The following is a 24,713-nucleotide window of genomic DNA, read 5'->3' on the forward strand; positions in this document are numbered from 1 at the left end:
TAGGAGAAGCAAATGAATGATACCGGTTGCCAGGCTTACAAAAGGCTTCCACTCCTCCTCAATTCTTTCAACACTCCACGAGAATCTCCATCTGCATGCCTTACGACATCTGCAGCCTCAAGGGATAGAGATAGAATTTTGTCAAGGGGTTTGAGAGACCTATCATATAGCACATCAAGCATATAGCACAAAAGGGTCAGCATGGGGCCATGCATATTAGGGCCAAGTGTAGGCTTCAATGTTGCAGTAATTCTCCTATCCCAACCTTGCTGTCTCCATCTGATCAGTTGGGTATCTCTTTCCACTGGAGCATACAATCAGCAGCAGGGTTCACATGAGCACAGACTTGTGGTCCAACAAGCATTGATATGGATGTTACATCTCCTTTACCGAACACTGGCTACATTTACTAACAGTTGTAAGAGATGCAGGACAGGCCACACCTTTGGAACTGGAGGTGCTTCCCCATGATATGAAATATGATGATGGTGACAGTTCAGTCACCTCTACCCCCTCTACCTCCATAGCCTCACCTTATGAATCAGTAGAATCATATGTCTTGTCCAAGTGACAAAAGTATGCCTAATATTGGGTTATAACAGATATTTAGAGATGCAGTGGTATAGAGAGGATTGTTACATATTATATTCAGGAAACTACAGCACTGTACAGTATATGTATAATGCAATTAGCACAACCTTTTATGTGCAGTAAGGATTTTTATGCACCTTTTCTGTTTTTTTAATTACGCATTAATGAACAAACAATTAAATTTTAATATTGTGTTGAGTGTATTGTTTGGAAACTTAAAAGTCTCCAGACATGTTTTTCAAAGTAATTTTTTTTTTGCTGTTAATATGGAAAAATCAATATATGAGCCCCATAGTTTTATGTTAGATATTCCGGTGCTCGGTCAATAAAGGATATTTGTGACTTTTCTTGCAGAAATAGTGTAGTCAAACAGTGATTTTGTTTTTCATTACAACCTGACTGGTCTCTCCATAATAAACTGTAGCATAGTAAATGTGCTAACATACTGTTTACAAAGTCTGTAAAATGTTTATTAATATTATTATTAAGTGCCAACAACTTTAGTCTGAGTCCTAGCGACTTGATGAACAAGAGCTCTAAAAAAAAGTCGGCTTTGTGGTAGCCTGGCGAGATCTTTCAGCTGCAGTCATTGTGTCTAACCACCTAGTAGTCTGTCTCCCTCTTCACCTGGTTCCTTTGATTCTCCCAAACATTTTCTTATCCAGTGACCTCTGACAGTGTGATCAAAATATGACAGTTTCAACTTCATCATTTGGACTTCTAGTGACATAGCCAGTTTGATCTCATCCAAAATTGATCTATTAGTTCTACAGGCTGTCCAAGGCACACGTAAAATTCTTCTCCAGCACCAAAGCTCAAATTAATCAATTTTCTTTCTATCCTGTCTCTGTAGTGTCCAGCTTTCACAGCCATAATTGACTACTGAAAAAATGAGTTTATGGACAAGTCTGATCTTTGTTTTCAGTGTAATTTCTTTGCATTTGAAAACTTTGTTGAGTAGTCCAATAGCTACCAAGTGCTATTCTTCAGAATATTTCCTCACTGCTAGTTGCTTCCTTGTTTATGAGAGTGCCCTAGATTACAATTCCAATTTTATTCGATTATGTCAAAGTAAAGCTCAAAATTGTCATTTTCTGTGTTCATTATCTTCATCTTGTTTATATTCAGTTCTAATCCCATGTTACGACTTTTGGGTTTAACTTTTCTCAATAGATTCTGCATATCTTTTTTTCTGCTGGTGATGAGCATTGTGTCCTCTGCATAACGCAGGTTGTTTATGTTTGGGCCTCCAACTTTGATACAGACAGATTCTTCTTCCAAATTTACTTTTCTGCAGATGGCCTCACTATATACAGGTGAAACTCGAAAAATTAGAATATCGTGCAAAAGTTAATTTATTTCAGTAATGCAAATTAAAAGGTGAAACTAATATATGAGATAGACTCATTACATGCAAAACAAGATAGTTCAAGCCATGATTTGTTATAATTGGGATGAGTATGGATTACAGCTCATGAAAATCCCAAATCCACAATCTCAGAAAGTTTGAATATTGTGAAAAAGTGCAATATTCTAGGCTCAAAGTGTCCCACTCTAATCAGCTAATTAAGCCAACACACCAGCAAAGGGTTCCTGAGCCTTTAAATGGTCTCTCAGTCTGGTTGAGTAGGAATCACAATCATGGGAAAGACTGCTGACCTGACAGTTGTGCAGAAAACCATCATTGACACCCTCCATAAGGAGGGAAAGCCTCAAAAGGTAATTGCAAAAGAAGTTGGATGTTCCCAAAGTGCTGTATCAAAGCACATTAATAGAAAGTTATGTGGAAGGGAAAAGTGTGGAAGAAAAAGGTGCACAAGCAGCAGGGATGTCCGCAGCCTGGAGAGGATTGTCTGGAAAAGGCCATTCAAAAGTGTTGGGGACTTTCACAAGGAGTGGACTGAGGCTGGAGTCAGTGTATCAAGAGCCACCACACACAGACGGATCCTGCACATAGGCTTCAAATGTCGTATTCCTCTTGTCAAGCTGCTCCTGAACAACAAACAACGTCAGAAGCGTCTTACCTGGGCTAAAGAAAAACAGACCTGGTCTGTTGCTCAGTGGCCCAAAGTCCTCTTTTCTGATGAGAGCAACCTTTGTATCTCATTTGGAAACCAAGGACCCAGAGTATGGAGGAAGAATGGAGAGGCACACACTGCAAGATGTTTGAAGTCCAGTGTGAAGTTTCCACAGTCTGTGTTGATTTGGGGAGCTATGTCATCTGCTGGTGTTGGTCCACTGTGCTTCATTAAGTCCAGGGTCAATGCAGCCGTCTACCAGGAGATTTTGGAGCACTTCATACTTCCTTCCGCAGATGAGCTTCATGGGGATGCTAACTTCATTTTCCAGCAGGATTTGGCACCTGCCCACACTGCCAAAAGCACCAAAATCTGGTTCAATGACCGTGGGATTACTGTGCAGGATTGGCCAGCAAACTCGCCTGACCTGAACCCCATAGAGAATCTATGGGGCATTGCCAAGAGAAAGATGAGAGACATGAGACCGAACAATGCGGAAGAGCTGAAGGCTGCTATTGAAGCATCCTGGTCTTCCATAACACCTCAGCAGTGCCACAGGCTGATAGCTTCCATGCCACGCCGCTTTGAGGCAGTAATTGCTGCAAAAGGGGCCCAAACCAAGTACTGAGTACATATGCATGCTTATACTTTTCAGAGGTCCGATATTGTTCTATGTACAATCCTTGTTTTAATGATTGCATGTAATATTCTAATTTTCTGAGATTGTGGATTTGGGGTTTTCATGAGCTGTAAGCCATACTCATCCCAATTATGACAAATCACGGCTTGAACTATCTTGCTTTGCATGTAATGAGTCTATCTCATATATTAGTTTCACCTTTTAATTTGCATTACTGAAATAAATGAACTTTTGCACGATATTCTAATTTTTCTAGTTTCACCTGTAGGTTGAACAGGTAAGTTGATAAAATGCATCCCAGCCTGATGCCATGTTTTATTGGAGACCAGTCAGTGTTACCGTATCCAGTTCTCATTGCTGCTTCTTGATTTTTTGTAGATTTTTTGTAGAGGCTCTATGTTAATTGTGTTATGTGTTTAGGTATTCTTATTTGCAACAGTGTCCTCCAAAACTTATGATCCACACAATCAAATGTTTTGCTGTATTCAATGAGTCTTTTGGTATTCTGTGTTCTTCTCTAAGATCCATCTAGCATTGGAAATAATGTCTCTTGTTTCTCTGCCTTCTCTGAACCCAGCCTGAGCTTCTGGTAGTTTTCATTCAATGTATGATTGTATTCTTCTCTGTATTATTTGCAGTAATACTTTGCTGACATGTGGAATTAAAGCAATTGTTCTGTAGTTGTTACAATCTTTGGCTTCTCCTTTCTTTAATATAGGAATGAACAGTGATCTTCTCAAGTCAGTTGGCCATGTTTTTCTCTTCCAAATACAGTGACACAGCTAAGGGCCATGATAGCACCTTCGGAGCCTCTAATTAACTCAATTGGAATACCATCAATACCTGGTGACTTATTGTTTGATAAACCTTTAATTGCTGCTATGACTTCTTCCTTTAGAATATCTGGTTTGTCTTCAGTGTCACTGTCTGATTCATGTACTACACTGTTATCCACACTGTTTTTTATATACATTTTCAGTATAACCTTTTCATCTCTTTTTAATGCTGTCTGGACCATTCAGTATCAGTCCATTAGGGTCTTTATTGATCCCTAATCTAGGTTGGAATGTGCTCATCCACAATTTTCTGACAGACATCCTTGAGATATTTTTCTTTATCTTTCCAAACTTGGCATTGAAACATTCAATTAATTTGTGATACTTTTCTCCAGGAATTTTGGCTTGCCGTACTTGTTCTGCAATTTTTGCAGTTTCTTCTGAAATCCAAGGTGACTTCTTTCTTCATATTTAATATTCTTTCACCTTGTTCACTATTTATGTTTTTTTTTTATGTCGTTCCATAACAATTCAGGCTCTCTATCACCTGTATCCAGAACTGCAAATCTGTTATTTAGTTTAATCCAGAAATCTTCTGGAATAGGCGACAAGTCTATGTATCATGTTCGGGGGTAAAATATTTAGCTGACTTTTTCTGGTAATATAATGCAATCTAATGTTGATTTATTTATTCAAAACTGTCTGGTGTCTCTCCTGTCTTAAATGTGGCCAATTAAAATGCTATATTTAATGTGCAGGGAGTCAGTACAGTTTGCATCTGTCTTAAATATACTAGATGTTTTGATAAAAAGCTGATTGTTCCCCCCTCTCTCAGAATGCAGCCAACCAAAAGAGCATGCATGCAGTCTATGGAGTTATTGAAATACTTTTTTTATGTGAAAATGTAATTTTCAAAATGTGGTCTTAAAGAGATTGTTGCAGTACTGTTTATACAGTATGTACAATATTCCTTCTTTTAACAGTGAAAAATAAAAATTATGTTTTAGTCTTTATCCTCAAAACATCCATCAGGTAAGGCCTCCTCTTCATGGGTCATATCAATGTGTACACCCATGTGAGGGCCATCTTTGCCTGCATGGGATGTACAGGTGTTCCCCTGGAAAGGGGTGGAGGAAGCCTGTCAGTTTTGACAGAGTGCCACTGGAGGGTTTTGTTTTTATGTCTTTCCTAATATGCTAATAATGCATACTAGCACATTATGCTCTTAACTTGCAGGGAGAGTTTCTTTGTTTAATAGAAGAGTTTACCTCCGCTTTAATGTGGTTTAGCAATGAGGTATAAAATAAACTGTTTAAAAATTACTTATACTGTGTGTAACATATGTCTTCTATTGTAATCTTAAAACAAATTACATTTTAATTGATTTTATTACTTCAACACTAAATGTGATTTTGACAATAAAGCCCATCAGAAATGGTAGCAATATTACCTATGTAGTGTGCACTATATTTTTTTTTATTTTCTTACTGTTAAAATACGGTTTATTTTGTATATTTCATCTGAAAATCTGCACAATAAAAAGTGCCATGTCTTTCCCGCTTCAAACACAGCCTTTTTAGTATGTCTGTGGTACATTTCTGGCTCTTGTCTCTGACATATCCCACTGTAACCTTTTTCATTTCTTGATGAATAGTGCTTTGTCTCTGCCCTTCAAATGTGGCCTACCTAAAATGCTTACATGATGTTCAGCATGTCTATGCTGTAGTTATGGTACATGTCTCTGACATCATTCAATTGAATGTTTTACTTTTTGATAAAAAGTACCTTATCTTTTCCTCTTTAAGTTCTTGATAGTAAAATTACTTACATGATGAGTAGCATATATTTGTTATATCTCAGGCAATTGTCTATTACATAATACAGTTGGTGATGGAGGTCTCTGACTAATCTAAAGTCATAAGGAGAAATGCACATGGGATTATGGAGAGCAAGAAAGAGCTGTTAGAAGTTTTCTAAGGCATTGTACATCATACATAATTACCTTAAAATAGCTAATTATGCATTTTTCCCTAAAAATTAGGGTATTGAATTAGTTACACCAATAAACCACACCATACGTTCAGACTGACCTGAAGAGTGGATTTTCAGGTTTGAAACGTGTTTGTTTACACATTTGCAGTTACTTATAAAAAAGTTTTGAGATATTTATTTTACATTGTAAAATTGAAAAAAAAGCTGTTCAGTTCATGGGATTTACTGCATACAGTCTATTGAAACAGCGTTTTTTACTAAATGATTAATCTCAAGAAATTAACTACACATAAATCATCAGTACGACACTAGTCTTAATCTAGCTGGAGGCATAAGAAAGGAATTATGTTTATTAATGATTTGGCTGTTATGATTTTTTGGCCATGTTGTCACTAGAAATTAGAAATTGTGCTTTCATCAAATCCATAATAAATTTCATAACGTGAATATTAATCCATTCCCCATAGAAGGTGATGGAGTGAATCCTTAAAATAAACTCTTGCCATTTTTAATAGGCAAGGGATTGTGAAATAAAGGGCATGGGTAGTTGCACACTGCCGTGGAAAACCTGTACTGATGCAAAACAATTATTAAAAATACTTTTAAGCTGGAACATTGAGGGAGACATAGTAAAAACGCCATGCTTGGGAGATGCCTAAAGTACACTTAGTTTGTAAAACAACCTATTCATTTTAAAAGAGAAATGAAAGGCAAAACGTTTGTATATACTGTGTATACACTGTATAAATACTGTAAATTATAAATACCTTTAACCTTTTATCACATAATCTCTGTTCTCAGCTGTATAAGGGGCTTAGAGAGCTGGGGTGGGGAAGCAGCAGTACATTGATCTACCCAGTGAATGACTATGCAGGGGGCTTGTCTGCATAAGCCCTGGCAATTGGAGAATAAGTAGGCTGTTCTCCCAGAACAGCCAGAAAACCTACCATGCTGAGATGGATGTGCTCTCATGCCTAGCATGGTCAGTTTGAAATAGGAAAGCAAGGGGACTGGCAGAAACATCAGGTATTTCACATAAAGAAAGCAATAAAAGAAGAGCAGGATAGTTTTTATCATGGTACAATAGGCACATATCAGGAATCTGAAATGCTGAGGTAACATATTCTTTAAAACTGTATACAATGTTGTGGAACAGTACATTTCTTATGGACAGCATCAACAACACCATATTCTAGAATTACATATATTGCAAGTATAATTCCTTTTTCTCTCTGTAAAAGATTATTTGGCGTAAATACAGCAGCAATACCCCTATATGATTGATTCTAACTTGAAAATAGCCTTCGTATGTAGTTTTGGCTGTGGCAACTGATTTTTTTTTAGCAGTAATAGGCCTGAAATGCATGGTAGAAGTAAATGCCACCACACATCTAAAACTGTAGTAAAGTTTACAAAATACAACTCCAAAGCCCTCAGCTTTTAACCAATTGGCCAATGGCAAAACAGTTTCATAGTACAGCAGGAGAGACACCAGTCAGTATTTAATCCAAAAATCAACACCAGAATGTATTAATTCCACATCTTCCAAAAAGCTGTATAAATATAAACTACATGCACATACAGTAAATGTACACTTTTGGTAGGCCACATTTTGAACAGGGGAGACAGAGGTTAGCTTTTAATCCAAATAACAACATTAAAGTGCATTTATATAATCAAAAATACCGCCAAAGTATTGTAGTAGTTTCTTTTATAATATGTAAAGCAGAACTCAGGGTTTATGTGAACTTTAAATAGTTAATTTGGACCAAGCTAGTCTGAACAAATGATTTACTTCACTAAGAGATGCCATGTTTGCCACTAACATTTACCATGTTTGATATTGCAGGCAGAGGCTGTAAGCCACTATGGTTTTGCTTGCAGCATATGTGTTAAAAAATACACAGACTGCTGAGCTATTTGTAGCGCAATGTGTTAAATAAGTTGCCTGCACCCATTATCTGATAGAATAGGATGGCGATATTCTCTACTTTTCTGCAAGCTTCACCTGCCCCTGGATGGAATCCTGCCTCACTGATGTTGTACCTCTCTCTCATTTTCTCCTCTACAATCTCTAGCACTCAGAAATGGTCTGCCACTTCATCACCCCACCCTGCTCATTGTTCAAGCTCACTTGGCAGTAAGCTGCAGAAACATCAGTGGCAAATGCTGTACCCCTTGCAGAAAGTTATTGAAGCCGAGCTTGAATGGCACATTTGCAGCTTCTAGAGAAAATGCTCTCGGTTTAGGTGGAAGAAGATGAGGAAGTCCTGGTGAGCCTCATGTATGAATCTTGGGTGTAAACAGTTGTAGCATCCTCTAGTGTGATACTAGAATAGTGTAGTGTATTATAGGCAAAATCATAGTGTGTGACTCATGGTATTTGTGTGGGTCATGTGATTGAGGTCAGGTTATTGCAGGTCAGCTGGATGACTCAACAGGTTGTGGCTCTATTGCTTCCTCCTGACTCTGGAGAACCATAGAACCTTCCAGAAGTCGGTAAGTACTAAGGAGTGGAGGCCTAATCTGCATATTCATGGGAGGTCTGGCCAATCCCAGGTTTGAAGGCTCTGATATAGTGGTGGACTGGCCTATAAATATGGTAGAACCAGGCTGACAGAGGTGTCCAGTGGAAGATAGAGTACTGAGGAGACTGCTGGTGCCTAGGAGGGGTCCTCTAAGTCTGGGGGGCCGGCCTCTATGCTGGGCTTGGGCTGGCTTAGGAGGATACATTCTGTGGAGAGGCATGGACAGGATCAAGACCTGGAGCAGCAGGGAGCAAGGAGGACAGCGTGAGTACAGCAGTACACTCTGGGATCTACAAGGGGAAAGACTGCACGCGTAGCAAGCTTTTTATGGACAGCACTGGGCTCAATCCTTAATCTTTGTCCCAAGAGATCTTTTGAGAAGCCAGGACAGCTGGTAGTGTTTGCAAGCTGTGGAGCTGGGAGCAGCTCTATAGGGAGAGAAAAGACATCCCTGCATGTAGCTACAAGAAGTAAAGTAATTTTTTTGAGGGGCTGCTAGTTCCTCGCCCAGGCAGCTGCTACTGATACGCAATGACTGACAGCTTTCAGGAAAAGAACAGTTCAGGATGTGCCTTTGTATGTGGGAAGGAACTGCCCCCCTTTCATTACTCCAAACAAAACTGTGAATCCTATAATTTCTATTTCCCTAGCCAAGTTGATTTCCTCTAACAAACCAACAAAACCAAGCCATGGACTGGTCATTGTCTTTAGAAGTAGGTCTGTGTGAGAGATGCTTGGCTGTGCGGAGAACAGCTTAGGGATATCCATTACACAGAGGCCCTCTCGGGGGTAGCACTACACAGTTATAAACAGAACACATAGACATCTTGATCCTTAAAGTGATACTAAACAGAGAAGTGTTAATTGCCATAATTCATTCACATAAATCATAGATATAATACCACTGTATGTTTTTTAATCCCCTAAGTACCTTATTCCTGCAGTGCTGTTGTGTAGTCACATAATCTTTCCCTGTTCTTTAGCATTTGCAGGGAAATATCCTTGGGAGAGGCACCTATTACTGCAGTATGCTTAGCATCATTTAAACTTTAAAGATGTCTAACAAATGTACAGTCCAGTGGTGTCCACTTTAAAAGGGTATAAGGGTCATATATGCATCCACAAGTCTGGGGTATCTGTACTCACTTGTTTACTGCCTATGCATCCCCTACTCAAATCAAGAGAGGAAGAATGTGGAAATTGATTTTCTAGGCACAGAAACTCGGTACAAAAAAAGATAAAATCAGGGTTCCTTTATTAACATCACATCACTTCTAAAATGTATCTTGTATGATATAATTGCACAATTCGCCCACAGCTAATATCCCGTGATCCACCAACCACATAGAATGATTGCAAAAGATGGTAGCAGCATGGATAGTGCCAACAAAGTAATCCTTCCAAGAGGTAGGGGATATTCAGGCTGTGCAGGCAGCGCCCAATATGTTTCTCAATGACCGTCGCTTCTTCAGGGGCTAGCAATATATCTAGGGATAAATATACTTAGGCAATGTGGCTAACTATAAGGGTTATAAAACAACATAATATATAAACTGGTAGTATTCACTTATAAAATAAACAAGTATGCACTGGGCAATGATGAACTCCCCGGGATGCAAAAGGGGCAGGTCCCCTCAGGCCACACGCAAGGAGAGCGACCTCCAGAGGTCAGGTATGGGGGTGCAGAACCTGGCCTAGGGCAGACAAAGGCTCCTCAGACACAATTAGTTTCCATGTGTTGAATGACAAGGCTACAGGCTACAAATAAAGAACCAGGAAGGGCCTGAAAAAATACCAAAACATATAAATTGACTAAAACATCCTTCTGAACAGGTTAGATACTGAAGCATAAACTTGCTTCCTAGGGAATCTTTTACTTTGTAATATAGTAAATAGATAGGCCCATTAGGGCTGATATATATATAATCCCTCACTTGGGAACGAAAAATGAGCAGCTCTCAGTAAGAGGTTGAAAGGACTGTGGGCCTAAAAAGGGACAAATATAGTACCCTCGTTAGTATAGATATCCCCTATATTGGGATCAAAATTGTCCACCCCCCAATTGAGGATCACCTACCGGTAATTGGTGATATACACGGTTCGTGAGACCATCTGAGGAGTCACAGGGGGCCGTACACTGGCCTGTACTGTTTAAATACACCCCGACCTGGTGCGCCACCGCCAGACGGCGTGCGACATAGAAAGGTCTGTATGCCTAAAAAGGAGACAAATATAGTATCTTCGTTAGTATAGATATCCCCTACTCAAATCAATCCATTTAAAACAACATGCTATCACAGACACAGCCTTGCAAGGGTCTCTGAGAAGTGGAATTCAGCTCAAAACAGAGAAGTGGGCCTGGATTACAGCTAGCAGGATGTTTCTTAAGTGAAGGAAAGACTTCACAGGATAATAAGAGTGAATATGACTGAAACATGCATCACCCAGAGAGCACAGAGAGATAATTTGCTTCTGCTTTTCTAACATTTTCTTCACTGACTAGGCAGAATAAATAGCTAGGTGCAGAGCTGGTAGGCATGGAGGGAAATTACATCAATTAAGGCCACCAGTTGAACAGAGCTAGTATAGACTTTTTTGGTCTATGAATACATACTGGAACTCAATCAATGCATGGAGAATATAAATACATTTCAGAAGAAGAATGCTATTAATATTCTCTACTTGATTTCCTCAATTCTGTTAGCTGAAAGTTTGATAATTAATTTCATTTCACTTGTGTTTGGGAAGTGATGTAGTTTTTGCAATTTTGAACTGAGATTTGTGAGTCAGGTATGAAAAAGCATTGTTATTCATATAGCTGCCTAAAAATCAAATGGTAAAAAATATAACTACCTTAAATTTAGGAAAACAAAATATTATGGAGAAGAGGTTAACTGCCCTCAATATCAATATTTTGGGGTTAGGTTTGCCCTATAAATTAAATCAAGCATCTTGCATTTTTTAGACTGAATTTATAATACCAAAAACAAGGCTACAGCAGCCCACAGATGACCTTATTTTCTTTCCTTCCACCATGGGTGGAAGGAAAGAAAATTACTGGATTCCCTCATCAACACAATCAATATTGATGAATTGATTGCCTCCTGCATTGCTATTGTATTCTGCCTGTAGGGAGCCTTCCTATCTGGCAGAACACAATAACTGCTGTTGGCTATAGCCGCCAGCAGTAAAAAATATAGAAAAATCCAACAGGCTGATTGAACCCAAGTCAATTGATAGGTCTACTTCGGTACAATCAGCCAAATGAATTGAATATCAGCCAGTCCCTGATGAACTGGCTTAATTTCTACTCTGTGTAAAGCTTTCACTGATAGATTTACCTTCAGATAAATTCAACTATGTCTCTTTGTCTGGACTGATCAAAATACACATCTCTAGAGAGTTTGAAAAATCTGTAAACATGTTACAAAAAAAATGGCAGAAAAGAAACAAGAATTTCTTTACTTTAATTTGTTTTTTGCCCTCCAACAATGCTATAACAAAGACGAGCAGTTGTTTATTTTTCAAAAATCCATAAAATAAACATGAAACTGGTATTTAGCTATATAATGTACTCAGCAATTGAGCAGATCTTTGAAATATGGATTGGACGCCTTGCCAATGAAGTCCCAGAGAGACGGAAGCCAGCATGAAATTCAGCTTGCCAGCAATCACATAACTTGCCTTCACATGTTAAATATTGGTGCCTAAATTCATGCCACAAGGCAATTATTAAATGTGATAAAAACTTGGCCCAATGATGGTTGCTTCTTCTGCCACTTTCTGTATACTACAGGTTCTAAATCATGATTATGGAACATATGCAGGGCACATATAGAAATGGAGCAAGTCAAAAAACCACCACTTTAAATCATGATGAGGTATGAGTTAAAGAAAATCAAAATCAATCATTTTGTTGGAATGATTTCCAAAGTTTTCCTATAAGAGACTGATAATAACTATTTTCCACTGAATAAATACAGCCTCATTAATTCATTGTGTTTATCTTTTCGGAAAAAATGGATTACTTTGTCTCATTTTGCATATGAAGCTCATTTTCTTTTCATCGGATGTCTTTTGGAATAAATCACCCAGCATTATATGTGGAGCGAAGCAAATCTTTCAAAGTTTTTATACAGTTTAACAAGAAGAGAAATCTCTCTTTGGTTAAGTTGACATTGTTTTGGTGTAAGTGAAATTTCAGTCAGTATGATAAAGCAACGCTCTTGAGCGAATGCCATACTCATAGGGAAATCCACCAGACACTAATAACTTAAGAAAACTACAACTCAAATTCTGATATTTCTTTTGATATTTATAGCTATGTCTTACTAATAAAAACCATAAAGTGGCAATATGGAATGTTATGTTTAATATTCAGTGGGCTTCACTGTTATTAGGAGTTCTCCTTAGAGCCTAGTTCTGGCAGTCACTCCATTAAAACATTCTTTGGTCTCACAATGATTGTCACATGGTACAGTACACCAAGCTCCAGTCCATGCACTTAACAAGCCTAATGTTTATTTTTAGTTCATGATTTTCACATATCCAAAAAAGGTGTAAGATCCATATGTTGATTAATTCATTTATGAATGCATGTGTTGGGTTCTTAGTACTTGACTTCTTTTTCCATTAAGATTAAGATACATTTATCTCATCTGGAATAGTTACAAAGTTCTATGAAGAATGTTCACATTGTACATTTTTGGACTGTTCTCCAAGCTTACTATTACAGCAAGATATGTGAGAAGTACTGTAAAAGTTTAACAAAGCCAGGTTATGTTAATTTAATAGAGGGAATTTTCTCTTTTATGACATCTTTTCCATGTATTAATAGTAGTGGCTGTCCCTTTTTGGGCATCAAATATATATTTAAATGCATGGGTTTATCTCTCATCATCAGCTCTGCTTACATTTATTCTAGAGGCAAGTGCTATCGCCAAAAATGATCATAACTGGGGTTAAAGGGACTCTCTCACAAACTCTGAGATGGAATCTGCTGCTCCCCAAATCATAATCTGAATACATTTTCGGATATGATGAATTAGTGAAAAGATCGAACATAACTGCTCTGAAACTAGCATGCTGTCTCGGGGTTGAAGAGTGACTGCTGTCAATAAAGACATCTAGAGCAGGCAAGTTTTGAAGTAAAACTGCCATTGGAAAAATGTAGAGGTGGCCATTGGTGAACTCCTTTGAAGCATTTTCAGAAGGATGCCCACAACAAGACCCTAGTTATTTTTCTTATGACAGGTTTCCTTTTAGCTAGATGGTAGGCTTAACTTAGATGCATCATTACGTCATACTGATTTATTTGATTTCATATTATTATTTCAATGGTTTTTATTAATTTTAAGCAGTATAAAACAGAGGCAACAAAACACGCCCCCACAGGGGCTATCAATTGCACCGATAAGAAAAAACATAATAGAGAAACAGTGCTCTAACTCCAACAAGGCAGAAGGTACGCCCACGCAGGGGCTATCAATGGCACATAAGTTACAACAACATTAATGAAACTCTGACTATAACAACTAAAGTCAGCTGTCCACTGTCACCCAAAAACTAACAGAAAAAGGGAAGGAAAAAAAAAAGCGAAAAAAAAAAAAAGCAGGGGTCCAAGAGCGCCACCACTGAACGCCAATGCCAAACGCCATTACATCCCCATACTAGCCAGAGGGAGCGTGGGAAAGGCATATTGCAACCACGGTTCCTATATTTTCGAAAATTTACATTGGGAGTCGTTGCATATACTCGACATCTGTTCGTTGAGCATCATAGTGGTCATACGATCCCGCAACCCCCTGAAGAGGGACAAACGGACTCTTCCAGGCCTGAGCAATTGTTCTAGTGGCCGATAAAAACAAATAGGACGACAACTTCTGCTGATGAGCCAAGAGGCTCGGTATAGGACAATGAAGCAAGGCATACCGAGCATCCCGGCGTATAGAGAGATGAAACAAAGTGAAAAGGAGGCCAAACACACGAGACCAAAAGATTGCATAATATTAAAGCACAAACTGATCTTTACACATTTTTATCACTTTATAATCCTTAATCTACTCTCAGTGAAAATGCTGTGTTCAGTTCCCAAACTCTAGTACTCTATGCTAGTCTAGCTGAGTATGAGACATGCCACATTTCTAGACTGCTGTAACAGGAAAGTGGATTTGAAATAAAAGTTTTTAGTATAATGTTTATATTACTGTGTATCTAAATTTATGAGTCTACTTGGACATCCAGTTTAGAAAAAAAGGTATATTCAGTGCTGAATTTACAAAGCTAATCCAGTGTTAGAACAGTAGAAATGTTAAAATATACAATATACGTGTTTTATTTAATTTTGAATAATAAATTCCTGAATTTAGAGAGATAATTAAATGTTAGGGTAGAGCAAATGTTGGAATAGGCATTAAATATATTTTATTTTCTTATTTATTATTTAAATGTACCAAACCATTCAAGGGAAATCATAACAAGGAGACTTTTTGTCTTTCAGAGGCACTAGCAGGAAAATTCTGTATGTATATTAATGTTCAAAATGTATCCTACTTTGTAATATTCCTGGATCAAATTCCATAAAATCAGACCACGCAACCTAAATGTTTTTAACACAGCTCAAAATGACCTTTTTCAGGAAAGTATTATTATACTCTAGGACCTAGGGCAGATGGAATCAAAGGTAAAGTCATCACAAAACCTGGCAATAAATGCATAAATTAGGGTTTTTTTGCTAAAAAATGCATGTCAAAGCAATTAATAGATCCAGAGAAATAGGCAAATGTGACCATAATGAGGTTTGATGATCTCAGACTCAGTGGGGAAAAGGAAGAAACTGGGTTGCATACTGTGCCATCCACATTTTTCTTAGTCTCGGTTCACACCAAATGAGACATTGAAATTGTGCTGCTTCACTTGAAGCACAATTTCAAAGCCCCAGACCGGTGCAATTTCATATGCATGTCGCCTTACATCTGTGCGACTTCATGCACAGATGTCACCTGAAATCGCCAAAGATAGCGCAGGAACTATTTTCAAAAACCCAATTTGAACGGTTCCATTGCCGATAATAGGGTATGACTTGTCATGCGATTTGGAACTGTCAAATCGCATGACAAGTTGCACCAGTGTGAACCTGGGGTCAAGCTTGCAAGACAGCAATGAAATGCTAAAACTCATGTTTGCAAGAGATGACAAATTTAAAAAGCTATGACAAGACTGAACACACCCACACTTGAAAATAAGCCACTCAAGACTGCTCAGATTGCAGTGCTAACAGGGTATGCACAGACTCAGAAGATTTCTAATTAAGCCCCATTGAGAAATTGCCATTTCATAAGACCTCATCAGCAGAGGACTCATCAGGTACTAATATATTCTGACCATAACTGGAGGTTGTAAACTTCCAGCGTGCCAAAGATTTGTTATTGGCTTATGTAAAACAATACTTATTTGAGTTTGGCTCTACTTGACCTGAAATTGCTCTTTGTTCCCCATGACATCAAGGTCATCCCTGTTTCCACCAAGAATCCACCATGTACAGCTTAACTCCACTCTCCAGACGTAGTCACTCCCTTGCTTATCCACAAACCAAGATCAGTGCCAGATCAATTCCTGTCCCCCCTTAGCTCCTCCATAGCTAAGGACTGCATTAAAACAAAGGCATCTCCATAGTTTATTACATTTTAAAACAACTGTGCTTTATTCCATATTTGCACTCAAATAATAGAAAATAGACAAATCCCCTTTAAAAATGTAGAGACCAGCACTTCCAGGTGCACGTACACATGATGTCACTTCTGCTTGATGTGTTTCATCATTAGACATCCTCAGGAAGTTGTTCATTTTTATTAGTTTGAAACTCCAGGGGGTGTTATTGCATCCCAAGTAGCTGGGGGTGTAAGGTTTTTTTGATAAGCACAGGGGAGAAGATAAACAATATTCTTTTTGGATATGGATAATTGCTAAGTCATTTTGTAATCTAATGTTAGAGTGGTATTAAACACAAAACCAATAATATAATATATGCAGCTAACAAAACCTTAGCTGTGGATGGCTGCATTCTTTTTTAAGCTTTTTTCCATCTGTTTTTTTCCAGTGATCTAATCAGTGACACACCTCCTGTATTATGGTGCCCCCTCTCCAGATAAAGAAGCACAGGGAGCACAGCAGACAACAGTATTTTCAGTCTAAAGGGGACACTATTGTTAAATTATTGGCAGATTTAAATAAACTAACAAATTAATGCCAAACTTTAGCTCACACTTGATAATCAGTTACAGCTATTTTTTTTTCTATTGGAATAAAGGATTCAAATTAATAAATAAAACCTGGTCATTGTAAGCATCCCTGTCAGTTTTTGATGGTTTGTTTCCTCCCTGTAAACTGGAACAGACCTTGTTCTTTTTAAAAACAACTAACTTGCTTGCTGGATCTCAAAGTGTAAATATAAGAACGAGAGCTTAAAAAGAAAACTAATGCAGTCATCATATCTAAAAATGTGTAAGTTGCGATATAATACATGTTTGCTTTTGGGTTTAATCCTGCTTTAATAAAAATGACCATCCATTTCAAATTACAGCCACTGTAATTTTCTAAAACCATCAAATAAAAAAATTCAGCGCAACAGTGTAAATGTATAGAACACCCAGAGATGATGATGATTATTATTATACAGGATTTATATAGTGCCAACAATTTGCTCAGTGCTTTAATATAAATATATTATAATATAAATATAAAGGGAGACAATACAGCAACAATACAGTTCAATAAGAGGGTCAGGAGGGCCCTGCTCCTCGGAGCTTAAAATCTAAGAGATGTAATTTCCTGGTTGTGTGACTGGCTCACTGATTTTCTTAAAAGCCTGTACTAACATACAGTTATATTTTAGACACCCCCCTACTTAATTTTTGGTAGATTCACCCTAATGCCTGAGGGGATGCAGACCCTGCTGCTTTCCTCATCAAAGCATTGAAAGTGCTGTGAGTATGTAATACATGTCAGGATTACATTAACCATTTGTCCTCCAGAGGATTTACCTCCCTTTCTGACCAGGCCATTTTTTGCGATACGGCACTGCGTTACTTTCACCGACAATTGCACGATCATGCAACGCTGCACCCAAATGAAATTTATGTCCTTTTTTCCCATGAATGGAGCTTTCTTTTGGTGGTATTTGATCGCTATAAAAAAAAAATACTGACAATTTTTTTTAAAAAAACCTATATTTTTGACTTTTTGCTATAAAACATATCCAATAAAAAAATTTAAAAATCAAATTTCATCATAAATTTATGCCAAAATGTATTCTGCTACATGTCTGTGCTAAAAAAAATCCCAATACGTGTAAATTAATTGGTTTACATGAAAGTTATAGCGTCTACAACTGGCGTTATAAATACTGGAATTTGAAAAAAAAAATGTTATACCAGTAATGGCGGCGATCAGTGACTTATAGTGGGACTGCAGAACGGCGGCGGGCATTCTGACCCTGGGGGGGGGGGGACCTGAGTAACTGTTACTGTCATCTCCAGTGACACTAATACAGTGATCAGTGCTGATAAAAAGCATTGACACTGTACTAATGAAACTGGGCAGGAAGGGGTTAACTTTTGGGGCGATCAAACGGTTAACTGTGTGCTGTGTGTGTTTCACCCCCCCCACTCGCAAATGTGAAATCACGTATATATACATGATTTTGTGCAACCCTGCTGCCCTGTAGCAGTAGTTCTGCTATAGGGCGGTCGGGAAACGGTTAAAGTGATATTAAAGGAAGATTTGTTTTGTTTAAAAATAAAAAACATGTTATACTTACCTACTCTGTGCAGTGGTTTTGCACAGAGAAGCCCCAACCCTCCTCTTCTCGGGTCCCCCGCTGGCGCTCTTGGCCCCTCCCTCGTGCCTAGGGCCCCATAGCAAACAGCTTACTATGGGGGCTACCTAGAAGGCTCGCTCCCAAGCCACTGCTCTGTGTGTCCATTCACATACTTAGAGTGGCTCGGCCCTGCCCCTGCTTTCTCCTCTTTGGCTTACTGGCTGTGATTGACAGCAGTGAGAGCCAATGGCTACCACAGCTCTTTCAGCCAATGAGGAGGGAGAGCTCTGGGAGAGCTGAGGCTCTTGTGCACATCACTGGATCGAGATGGGGCTCAAAGGAGGGGAACATTTTTCGGGGGCTGCTGCACACAAAAGGTTGAGCCTTTACAATCACTTTAGTAAACAAAAGGGTTCAACTTGTAAAAAAGAACTGGAGCCTATGAAAGTAAGCAATATTATTAATTTTGCCTACAGTATATATTAAGGAGTATAAAACCAATATACATATGCAAAAACTTTGGATACTGTATAGCCTATTTAGCATATTATTGGTTTTTATACTATGAATATTTTTCAGATCACTATTTCCAGCAATATTTATCTCATATATACATTACAACTAGAGATGAGCGAAGAAATGAAAAATTCGATTCGACTGATTCGGCGAATTCGTGGACAATATTCGATTTGAGTCGAATAAATTCGCTGTGAATTTAACTTAAAAAAGGGTGTTTCTAGGCTTCAGAGAGACTTAATATTAGTGCAGAACACTGTACCTTTAATTTAAATGCCCTTGGAGTCTGCTGGGGAAGAGAAATAATACTGTCTGTCAGTATGACATGCAGATGAGTGCCGTCGATCTTAGAATCACTGCACACTTCACTCCTTTGGCCAGTCACGGGGCCAAAACCAGTGTTTGGAGCCACAGTGTGGCGGTGGAGGCAGCAGCAATGGGAGGCCATACAGCAACCTATGACAAAATGGAAACCAGCAGGAGCGTGAGGAGACCTGAAAGTGGCACATGGCAGAGTGGGAGCAATGGGAGGCGGTACAGGGACCCAGGTCACACTATGGGCCCAGCAGCAGCGTGACCAGGCGGTACGGGGGCCCATGGCCGATATGGGGCTTGGTGGCACCTATGGAAGGCCTGTAATCTGCCAGCAACCTATGACAAAATGGACAACCGCAGGAGTGTGAGGAGATTTCAAAGTGGCACATGGCAGAGTGGAAGCAATGGGAGGCCGTACAGGGACCCAGGTCACACTGTGGGACCAGCATCAGCGTGAACAGGCGGTACGGGGGCCCATGGCCGATTTGACCTCATTCATCCCATAGTCCTGCCGACTCACGAATAGCGTGGCCTCCTCAAAGGGCCTGAGCAAGCGCAGGTGTCACACATGAGCTGCCAATGGCTGACATCTAAGTTACACAGGGAGTACCTTTATCCGCTTTTAACATCAGGAAATCTGTGATGGCCTTTAGCTGTTCGTAAAGGCGGTCTAACATATGTAGGGTTGAATTCCACCTTGTTGCAACGTCACAGCATGAGGAGTCGGTACGGGGGCCCATGGCAGATTACATGTCTGGCAGCAGCTATGTGAGGCCCGTAATCTGCCTGCACCCTATGTCAAAAAATTTAACACACCAGCAGTGTGAAGAGACCTGAAAGTGGCACATGGCAGCAGAGTGTGGCGATGGAGACAGCAGCAATGGGAGGCCGTACAGGGACCCATGAGAGACTCTAGACTTGGCAGCAGCATGAGGAGGCGGTATATAGGGGCCCATGGCAGATTAGGGGCCTGGCAGCAGCTATGTGAGGCCCGTAATCTGCCTGCACCCTATGTCAAAAAATTTAACACACCAGCAGTGTGAAGAGACCTGAAAGTGGCACATGGCAGCAGAGTGTGGCGATGGAGACAGCAGCAATGGGAGGCCATACAGGGACCCATGACAGACTCTGGACTTGGCAGCAGCATGAGGAGGCGGTATATAGGAGCCCATGGCAGATTAGGGGCCTGGCAGCAGCTATGTGAGGCCCGTAATCTGCCTGCACCCTATGTCAAAAAATTTAACACACCAGCAGTGTGAAGAGACCTGAAAGTGGCACATGGCAGCAGAGTGTGGCGATGGAGACAGCAGCAATGGGAGGCCGTACAGGGACCCATGAGAGACTCTAGACTTGGCAGCAGCATGAGGAGGCGGTATATAGGGGCCCATGGCAGATTAGGGGCCTGGCAGCAGCTATGTGAGGCCCGTAATCTGCCTGCACCCTATGTCAAAAAATTTAACACACCAGCAGTGTGAAGAGACCTGAAAGTGGCACATGGCAGCAGAGTGTGGCGATGGAGACAGCAGCAATGGGAGGCCGTACAGGGACCCATGACAGACTCTAGACTTGGCAGCAGCATGAGGAGGCGGTATATAGGGGCCCATGGCAGATTAGGGGCCTGGCAGCAGCTATGTGAGGCCCGTAATCTGCCTGCACCCTATGTCAAAAAATTAAACACACCAGCAGTGTGAAGAGACCTGAAAGTGGCACATGGCAGCAGAGTGTGGCGATGGAGACAGCAGCAATGGGAGGCCTTACAGGGACCCATGACAGACTCTGGACTTGGCAGCAGCATGAGGAGGCGGTATATAGGGGCCCATGGCAGATTAGGGGCCTGGCAGCAGCTATGTGAGGCCCGTAATCTGCCTGCACCCTATGTCAAAAAATTTAACACACCAGCAGTGTGAAGAGACCTGAAAGTGGCACATGGCAGCAGAGTGTGGCGATGGAGACAGCAGCAATGGGAGGCCGTACAGGGACCCATGAGAGACTCTAGACTTGGCAGCAGCATGAGGAGGCGGTATATAGGGGCCCATGGCAGATTAGGGGCCTGGCAGCAGCTATGTGAGGCCCGTAATCTGCCTGCACCCTATGTCAAAAAATTTAACACACCAGCAGTGTGAAGAGACCTGAAAGTGGCACATGGCAGCAGAGTGTGGCGATGGAGACAGCAGCAATGGGAGGCCGTACAGGGACCCATGACAGACTCTAGACTTGGCAGCAGCATGAGGAGGCGGTATATAGGGGCCCATGGCAGATTAGGGGCCTGGCAGCAGCTATGTGAGGCCCGTAATCTGCCTGCACCCTATGTCAAAAAATTAAACACACCAGCAGTGTGAAGAGACCTGAAAGTGGCACATGGCAGCAGAGTGTGGCGATGGAGACAGCAGCAATGGGAGGCCTTACAGGGACCCATGACAGACTCTGGACTTGGCAGCAGCATGAGGAGGCGGTATATAGGGGCCCATGGCAGATTAGGGGCCTGGCAGCAGCTATGTGAGGCCCGTAATCTGCCTGCACCCTATGTCAAAAAATTTAACACACCAGCAGTGTGAAGAGACCTGAAAGTGGCACATGGCAGCAGAGTGTGGCGATGGAGACAGCAGCAATGGGAGGCCGTACAGGGACCCATGAGAGACTCTAGACTTGGCAGCAGCATGAGGAGGCGGTATATAGGGGCCCATGGCAGATTAGGGGCCTGGCAGCAGCTATGTGAGGCCCGTAATCTGCCTGCACCCTATGTCAAAAAATTTAACACACCAGCAGTGTGAAGAGACCTGAAAGTGGCACATGGCAGCAGAGTGTGGCGATGGAGACAGCAGCAATGGGAGGCCGTACAGGGACCCATGAGAGACTCTAGACTTGGCAGCAGCATGAGGAGGCGGTATATAGGGGCCCATGGCAGATTAGGGGCCTGGCAGCAGCTATGTGAGGCCCGTAATCTGCCTGCACCCTATGTCAAAAAATTTAACACACCAGCAGTGTGAAGAGACCTGAAAGTGGCACATGGCAGCAGAGTGTGGCGATGGAGACAGCAGCAATGGGAGGCCATACAGGGACCCATGACAGACTCTGGACTTGGCAGCAGCATGAGGAGGCGGTATATAGGGGCCCATGGCAGATTAGGGGCCTGGCAGCAGCTATGTGAGGCCCGTAATCTGCCTGCACCCTATGTCAAAAAATTTAACACACCAGCAGTGTGAAGAGACCTGAAAGTGGCACATGGCAGCAGAGTGTGGCGATGGAGACAGCAGCAATGGGAGGCCGTACAGGGACCCATGAGAGACTCTAGACTTGGCAGCAGCATGAGGAGGCGGTATATAGGGGCCCATGGCAGATTAGGGGCCTGGCAGCAGCTATGTGAGGCCCGTAATCTGCCTGCACCCTATGTCAAAAAATTTAACACACCAGCAGTGTGAAGAGACCTGAAAGTGGCACATGGCAGCAGAGTGTGGCGATGGAGACAGCAGCAATGGGAGGCCATACAGGGACCCATGACAGACTCTGGACTTGGCAGCAGCATGAGGAGGCGGTATATAGGGGCCCATGGCAGATTAGGGGCCTGGCAGCAGCTATGTGAGGCCCGTAATCTGCCTGCACCCTATGTCAAAAAATTTAACACACCAGCAGTGTGAAGAGACCTGAAAGTGGCACATGGCAGCAGAGTGTGGCGATGGAGACAGCAGCAATGGGAGGCCGTACAGGGACCCATGAGAGACTCTAGACTTGGCAGCAGCATGAGGAGGCGGTATATAGGGGCCCATGGCAGATTAGGGGCCTGGCAGCAGCTATGTGAGGCCCGTAATCTGCCTGCACCCTATGTCAAAAAATTTAACACACCAGCAGTGTGAAGAGACCTGAAAGTGGCACATGGCAGCAGAGTGTGGCGATGGAGACAGCAGCAATGGGAGGCCGTACAGGGACCCATGACAGACTCTAGACTTGGCAGCAGCATGAGGAGGCGGTATATAGGGGCCCATGGCAGATTAGGGGCCTGGCAGCAGCTATGTGAGGCCCGTAATCTGCCTGCACCCTATGTCAAAAAATTAAACACACCAGCAGTGTGAAGAGACCTGAAAGTGGCACATGGCAGCAGAGTGTGGCGATGGAGACAGCAGCAATGGGAGGCCGTACAGGGACCCATGACAGACTCTGGACTTGGCAGCAGCATGAGGAGGCGGTATATAGGGGCCCATGGCAGATTAGGGGCCTGGCAGCAGCTATGTGAGGCCCGTAATCTGCCTGCACCCTATGTCAAAAAATTTAACACACCAGCAGTGTGAAGAGACCTGAAAGTGGCACATGGCAGCAGAGTGTGGCGATGGAGACAGCAGCAATGGGAGGCCGTACAGGGACCCATGACAGACTCTAGACTTGGCAGCAGCATGAGGAGGCGGTATATAGGGGCCCATGGCAGATTAGGGGCCTGGCAGCAGCTATGTGAGGCCCGTAATCTGCCTGCACCCTATGTCAAAAAATTAAACACACCAGCAGTGTGAAGAGACCTGAAAGTGGCACATGGCAGCAGAGTGTGGCGATGGAGACAGCAGCAATGGGAGGCCTTACAGGGACCCATGACAGACTCTGGACTTGGCAGCAGCATGAGGAGGCGGTATATAGGGGCCCATGGCAGATTAGGGGCCTGGCAGCAGCTATGTGAGGCCCGTAATCTGCCTGCACCCTATGTCAAAAAATTTAACACACCAGCAGTGTGAAGAGACCTGAAAGTGGCACATGGCAGCAGAGTGTGGCGATGGAGACAGCAGCAATGGGAGGCCGTACAGGGACCCATGAGAGACTCTAGACTTGGCAGCAGCATGAGGAGGCGGTATATAGGGGCCCATGGCAGATTAGGGGCCTGGCAGCAGCTATGTGAGGCCCGTAATCTGCCTGCACCCTATGTCAAAAAATTTAACACACCAGCAGTGTGAAGAGACCTGAAAGTGGCACATGGCAGCAGAGTGTGGCGATGGAGACAGCAGCAATGGGAGGCCTTACAGGGACCCATGACAGACTCTGGACTTGGCAGCAGCATGAGGAGGCGGTATATAGGGGCCCATGGCAGATTAGGGGCCTGGCAGCAGCTATGTGAGGCCCGTAATCTGCCTGCACCCTATGTCAAAAAATTTAACACACCAGCAGTGTGAAGAGACCTGAAAGTGGCACATGGCAGCAGAGTGTGGCGATGGAGACAGCAGCAATGGGAGGCCGTACAGGGACCCATGAGAGACTCTAGACTTGGCAGCAGCATGAGGAGGCGGTATATAGGGGCCCATGGCAGATTAGGGGCCTGGCAGCAGCTATGTGAGGCCCGTAATCTGCCTGCACCCTATGTCAAAAAATTTAACACACCAGCAGTGTGAAGAGACCTGAAAGTGGCACATGGCAGCAGAGTGTGGCGATGGAGACAGCAGCAATGGGAGGCCGTACAGGGACCCATGACAGACTCTAGACTTGGCAGCAGCATGAGGAGGCGGTATATAGGGGCCCATGGCAGATTAGGGGCCTGGCAGCAGCTAT

The sequence above is a fragment of the Staurois parvus genome, unplaced genomic scaffold, assembly GCF_062004578.1.
Source record: "Staurois parvus isolate SC_StPar_1 unplaced genomic scaffold, SC_StPar_1.0 ptg000025l, whole genome shotgun sequence".
Classification (NCBI taxonomy): domain Eukaryota; kingdom Metazoa; phylum Chordata; class Amphibia; order Anura; family Ranidae; genus Staurois; species Staurois parvus.